The 6697-nt window shown below is 68.2% G+C and overlaps 2 pseudogenes; both read left to right on the top strand.

Moving 5' to 3' along the window:
- The first annotated feature begins 1676 nt into the window (after window positions 1-1676).
- LOC141569952 (5S ribosomal RNA) lies at window positions 1677-1796 on the top strand (annotated as a pseudogene).
- Window positions 1797-3184: 1388 nt separating this feature from the next.
- Window positions 3185-3304, top strand: LOC141569951 (5S ribosomal RNA; annotated as a pseudogene).
- Window positions 3305-6697: the final 3393 nt, after the last annotated feature.

Genomic DNA, 6697 nt, shown 5'->3' with positions numbered 1-6697 from the left:
CAACACACCACGCGCCATCGACTCCGGGGGAGACCACCACAAGGGCAGAGCAGGCACGCAGGCGCACAACCCTCACAACCAGGGTGCCTGGGGGCTGCCTCTCTCCTCCCGCGGGCGGGTGCCTGGGCGGGGCTCAGAGACCACAGGCCCTCCGGAGACCCTGGCGGCCCGCCCCGGAGGCTTCAATGGTGACTGCCAACGCCAGGGCAATGCCTCCTTAGCGGAGCCCAGCCCCGGGCACGACCACACTCCGGTGGAGGAGCTGCCACTTCAACACAGCCTCAGTGCGTCTGTAACAGTCCGTGTGCCCGCCTGTGCGTCCCTCACACCCTCCCCCACCCCATATCCGTCGGGCTCTGTGACGTGCCTGTTGGGCTCTGGCTCTGGCTCAGGAGCTCTCTCCCCGCGTGCCAGCCCCCTCTTTCTCTGTCTCTGTCCATGTCTCTCTGTATGTCTAGATACATACATGTACATATACGAGCATATTTCCATCTCGCTCCCTCTTACTCCTCCTCCCGTTCTGTCTGTCTGTCCCTGTCCTGCGGGGACTCTAGCCCCTCTGCCCGCACAAGAATGCAGGATTTGGCGAGGCCAAGAGGGAACACCAACAGACCACGGATAGGGGGCTCATAGCACCATGTCTCACGGGCGGCTGGCTTGGAGACTCGGCAAGCCGGAGCCGCCCGATCCCCAGCCTGCCGGCCGATTCTCTGCCAACCAACAGACCCACCAACCTACCGACCCACCAAGCCGGCCAACTGCAGTCCGCGCCCCTCTGCAATTTGCAGTCCACAATCCGCGCTTCCTAGCTTGGCCACCGCAGTTTGCCGGTGGCCAATGGCCATCGGGCAACAGCTGATGGCCACGGGGTCACAGCTGATATCCATGCAGCCTCCACGCAGCAGCCCTCCACGCGAGGCCCAGAGCCTGGAGAGTGCTCTCTCAGTCTGACCCCACAGTCCCCGCCTGTCTCTCTCCGCCTCTCTCTTGCTCCGTCTCTGGCCTTCTCTCATCCTCTCTCTCACCTCCCTGGGTCAGGAGAGGTGACGTGTAGCCAGTGAAGTGAACAGTGATCGGGCGGGACGCCGGTCGCTGACGAGGGGCGAGAACCCAGAAAGAAGGCTGTGTGAGGAAGGGTGGCGGCAGACTGGAGGTGCTGCCCCCTGGTGGCGGGTGGCTCTCCCTGGCTTTGGGCCAGTGGGTGGGTGGGCCAGGGCCAGGACCAGGGCCAGGGCCAGGGCCCGGGTTGCACGTCCCTAGGGTGGAGGGGACTGAGAGGACCCTGCGACCCCCTCGGTGGCCCTGAGAGGTGGGGACAGCACAGCAGCAAGGGGGGTGTGCGGCTGTGGGGCTGGGGGGAGATGAGAGGGTTTGGGGTAGGGGGGCGGGGTAAAAGCCCTTGGGGCCTGGGGAGGCCCAGGATGCCAGGGCGCCCAGACATATGTCACAGTCAGGGTAGTGACAGAGGCCCGTTAGAGCCACTGGGGGGCGCGAAGGGGCCTCGCTGCGGGCCAGGAGGAGCCCGTCGCCCACACCAGCGGCGTCTGGAGGAGGCGGGGAGCTGGCGGGAGGCGCTCGGGCAGACAGGCTCGCCACCCGAGCGGCCCAGCAGCATGGCGTGCGCTCAGAAGCAGGTCGGGAGCAGGCTCTTGGAGTGCCGGGAGCCGGGTCCCAGCGCCTAAGGCCACACCACCCTGCACGCGCCAGATCTCGTCTGATCTCGGGAGCTAAGCAGGGAGGGGCCTGGTTAGTACTTGGATGGGAGACCGCCTGGGAATAGCTGCAGGCTTTTGCTCGCCTCTCCTTTTGCGCCGCCGCCCCGGCGTGGCTGCCTCCGAACCCCTGCCGCCCCTTGCCCCTCTGCAGCCGCCCAGCCAGCCGAAGGTCCCCCTGACCAGCAGAGGGTTAGCCGCCCAGCACTACAAGCTGGCAGCCCCGGCCGCACACCAGGCCCGTCGGCCAGGGCTCCCCCGCACACCCTCTTCTTAGTCCTCTTCAGTCCCGGAGGCTGTCATCTCGATCCCTTCGCCGACCTTCCATCGCCGCCACCGCCAACAGCGCTGCCCTCGCCCCCGCCGCCACCGCCAAATCCGCCGCCATCACCGCGCTCCCCACACCCCCCTCCAGCGCTGACCTCACCCCTGCCCCCGCCCTCGCCACCGCCATCGCTGTACTGCTTCAATCTCCCTCCTCTGCTCTCCCCCCCTTGGCCGCCAGCACCGCGCTCCCCACCCCCTCCGCCAGCGCTGCCCTCGCCCCCTCCCCGCCCCCGCTGCCGCCATCGCCGTACTCCCTCAAACTCCCTCCTCTGCTCTCCCCCCCTCGGCCGCCAGCACCGCGCTCCCCATCCCCGCCGCCAGTGCTGCCCTCTTCCCCACCCCCGCCCCCGCCGCCGCCATTGCCGCACTCCCTCAATCTCCCTCCTCTGCTCTCCCCGCCTCCTGCACCGCCATCTCCCCCCCCCCCCCCCCCGGCCCGCCGCCGCCACCATCGCCATACTCCCTCAATCTCCCGCCTCTGCTCTCCCGGCCTCCTCCGCCCCCGCCGCCGCCGCCGACGCCGCCGCCGCCGCCGCCGCCATCGACCCCCGTGCCCCAGCGCCCACCGTCAAAGCCCCCATTGTCGCCACCGCCATCGCCGCCCTGGCGCCATCCTCGCGGTTGCCATCGCCTACCTCCCCACCTTCCCTCGTCCGCCGTCCCCCGCTGCTGCCGCCGCCGCGCCCCCGCCGGCCGCAGCCCCCCCCTCCGCACCCGCCCAAGCCGCCGCCGCGGGGTCCCCCCACAACTCCCAAGCCGAGGGTTGCCTGCTGGTGCAGGCCTCCCCCAGCCTTTGGGTGCGGTTGTTGTAAACCTGGTGGCGGTAGGGGGGCGCGTTGTATGCCGGTCTGGGTGCGGGGAGTCCCAGGATGCCAGAGTTCCACGACTTCTGGCACCATCAGGGAAGTGGCAGTGTCCCATGGAGCCTCGGGGGGCGCGAAGGGGCCTCGCTGTCGGCCAGGAGTAGCCCGCCGCCCACGCCAGGGGCATTAGGAAGAGGCGGGGAGCCGGACTGGGGGGGGACGCGGTGCTGGCAGAGCCGGCCCGCGGGTCGATGCTCGCCACCGGAGCGGCTCATCTGCATGGCGGGCGCTCACGAGACAGGCCGGGAGCAGGCTCTTGGGGCGCGGGAGCCGGGTCCCAGCGTCTACGGCCATACCACCCTGAACGCGCCCGATCTCCTCTGATCTCGGGAGCTAAGCAGGGAGGGGCCTGGTTAGTACTTGGATGGGAGACCGCCTGGGAATACCTGTAGGCTTTTGCTCGCCTCCTGCCGCCCCTGCGTGGCTCCCTCCGAACCCCTGCCGCCCCTTGCCCCTCTGCAGCCGCCCATCCAGCCGAAGGTCCCCCTGGCCAGAGGCCGGTCAGCCACCCGGCGCTACAAGCTGGCAGCCCCGGCCGCACACCAGGCCCGTCGGCCAGGGCTCACCCCCACACCCTCTTCTTAGTCCTCTTCGCTGAGGCAGGCAGTCAGCCAGCAGCAGTTAGCCGAGCCTGTGTCTCCGCCGGCAGGCACCTCTCCCCACACCCCCGCGCGCCCCCTCCCATCGCCCACAAGAGCCAGGAACCCTCCCTTCCCGCAGTGGCCCCAACACACAGGGTACAAAGAGCCGGGACAAAGCAGGGGACTGAGGGAGCAGCACCCCAACACACCGCACGCCCTCGGACTCCAGGAGAGACCACCACAAGGGGAAGTGCAGGCACGCAGGCACACAACACTCTCAACCAGGGTGCCTGTGGGCTGCTCCTCCCTGCGGGGCGGGGGGTTCCCAAGGGGCCTGAGCCCACTGGCCCTCCCGCCCGGCCCGGGGGCTTCAAGGGTGACTTTCAATGCCCGGCACTGCCTCCTTAGTGGAGCCCAGCCACGGGCATAACCACACTGGGGGAGAAGCTGCCACTTCAAAGCAGCGTCAGTGCGTCTGTCCCAGTCCGTGTGCCCGCTTGTGCGTCCCTCCCCCCTCCCCCACCCCATGTCTCTCTGGCTCTGTGACGTGCCTGTTGGGCTCTGGCTCTGGCTCAGGAGCTCTCTCCCCGCGTGCCAGCCCCCTCTTTCTCTGTCTCTGTCCATGTCTCTCTGTATGTCTAGGTACATACAGGTACATATAGGTGTATATTTCGATCTCGCTCCCTCTTTCTCCTCCTCCCGTTCTCTCTGTCGGTCCCTGTCCTGCGGGGACTCTAGTCCCTCTGCCCGCACAAGAACGCAGGATATGGCGAGGCCAAGAGGGAACACCAACAGAGCCACGGATAGGGGGCTCATAGCACTATGTCTCACGGGCGGCTGGCTCGGAGACACGGCAAGCCGGAGCCGCCCGACCCTCAACCTGTCGGCCGCTTCTCTGCCGGCCGACCGACACGACGCACGACGACCCGCCAAGCGAGCCCACTGAAATCCGCGCCTCTGCAATTTGCAGTCCACCATCCGCTTCCTAGCTTGGCCACTGCAGCTCCTCCGTGGCCAGTGGCTAACTGGCAACAGCTGATGGCCAAGCGGTCACAGCTGATGACCATGCAGCCCCAAGCAGCACCCTCCACGCGAGGCCCAGAGCCTGGAGAGTGCTCTCTGAGTCTGTCCCCACAGTCCCTGTCTGTCTCTCTCCGCCTCTCTCTTGCTCCGTCTCTGGCCTTCTCTCATCTCTCTCTCACCTCCCTGGGTCAGGAGAGGTGACGTGTAGCCAGTGAAGGGAAGGACCGACATCGGCGGGGCCTCCGGTCGCTGGCGAAGGTTCCAGGGCCCAGACTGAAGTCTTGTGCCGAAAGGTAGCTCCGGACTGCAGATGCTGCACCCTGGTCACGCGGGTGGCTCTATCTGGCTTTGGGCCTGCGGATGGGTCCGGTCAGGCCAGGCCTGGGTTGCACGTCCCCAGGGCCGGAGGGGACTGAGAGGACCCTGCACCCCTCGGTGGCCCTGAGAGGTGGGGACAGCACAGCAGCAAGGGGTGTGGGTTGTGGGGCTGGGGGAGATGAGGGCTGGGGTAGGGGGCGTGAAGCCCTTCGGGCCTGGGAGTCCCAGGATGCCAGGGCGCCCAGACATATGTCACAGTCAGGGAAGTGACAGAGGCCCGTGGAGCCACTGGGGGGCGCGAAGGGGCCTGCTGGTGGGCCAGGAGTAGCCTGTCGCCCACACCAGCGGCGCGTCCGAGGAGGCGGGAGCGGGCGGCAGGCGCTCAGGCAGACGTGCTCGCCACCCTAGCGGCCCAGCAGCACGGCGCGCGTCAGAGGCAGGCCGGGAGCAGGCTCTTGGGGCGGGGGAGCCGGGTCCCAGCGCCTCCGGCCCTACCGCCCTGCACGCGCCCGAGCTCCTCTGATCTCGGGGGCTAACCAGGCGAGGGCCTGGTTAGTACTTGGATGGCAGGCCGCCTGGGAATAGCTGCAGGCTTGTGCTCGCGCTGCCCGGCGTGGCTCCCTGCGAACCCCTGCCGCCCCTTGCCCCTCTGCAGCCGCCCAGGCAGCCGAAGGTCCCCCTGGCCAGAGGAGGGACAGCCGCCCAGCACTACAAGCTCGCATCCCCGGCCGCACACCAGGCCTGTCGGCCAGGGCTCCCCCCCTCTCCCTCTTCTTAGTGCTCTTCGCCGAGGCAGGCCGTCAGCCTGCAGCAGTCAGCCGCGTCTAGGTCGCCGCCGCCGCCACCGCCATCGCAGGGCTCCCTCTCGCTCCCCGACCCTGCCGCCGCCGCAACCCCCAACGCCCAAGCCCAGGGCTGCCTGCCGGCGCAGGCTTCCACCAGGCTCTCTCCATCCCAGGACGTGCCGGTCCTTTGCACCTCGGCCCGAGCCCAGGGGACGCCCATCCCTGCGCCTGCCCCCGGGACCCGACACACAGGATCGGCGTGTCCTCGGGCAAACGGGACGCCCACCCGCCCCGCCCCACCGGAGTCTTCTGTCTCCGCTGGCAGGCACCTCGCCCCACACCCCCGCGCGCCCCTCCCGTCTCCCACAAGAGCCAGGAGCCCTCCCTTCCTGCCTCCCACAGTGTCCCTGAAACACAGGGCACAAAGAGCCGGGACAAACCAGGGGACGGCGGGAGCAGCACCCCAACACACCACGCGCCATCGACTCACAAGGGCAGAGCAGGCACGCAGGCGCACAACCCTCACAACCAGGGTGCCTGGGGGCTGCCACACTCCTCCCGCGGGCGGGTGCCTCAAGGGGCTCAGAGACCACAGGCCCTCCGGAGACCCTGGCGGCCCGCCCGGAGGCTTCAATGGTGACTGCCAACGCCAGGGCAATGCCTCCTTAGCGGAGCCCAGCCCGGCACGACCACACTCCGGTGGAGGAGCTGCCACTTCAACACAGCCTCAGTGCGTCTGTAACGCTCCGTGTGCCCGCCTGTGCGTCCCTCCCACCCTCCCCCACCCCATATCTGTCAGGCTCTGAGAGGTGCCTGTTGGGCTCTGGCTCTGGCTCAGGGGCTCTCTCCCCGCGTGCCAGCCCCCTCTTTCTCTGTCTCTGTCCATGTCTCTCTGTATGTCTAGATACATACAACATACACAGCATATTTCCATCTCGCCCCTCTTACTCCTCCTCCTGCTCTGTCTGTCTGTCCCTGTCCTGCGGGGACTCTAGCCCTCTGCCCGCACAAGAATGCAGGATTTGGCGAGGCCAAGAGGGAACACCAACAGACCACGGATAGGGGCTCATAGCACCATGTCTCACGGG

The sequence above is a fragment of the Rhinolophus sinicus genome, unplaced genomic scaffold (assembly GCF_036562045.2).
Source record: "Rhinolophus sinicus isolate RSC01 unplaced genomic scaffold, ASM3656204v1 Contig324, whole genome shotgun sequence".
Classification (NCBI taxonomy): Eukaryota; Metazoa; Chordata; class Mammalia; order Chiroptera; family Rhinolophidae; genus Rhinolophus; species Rhinolophus sinicus.
This window is presented reverse-complemented; position numbering and strand designations above follow the sequence as displayed.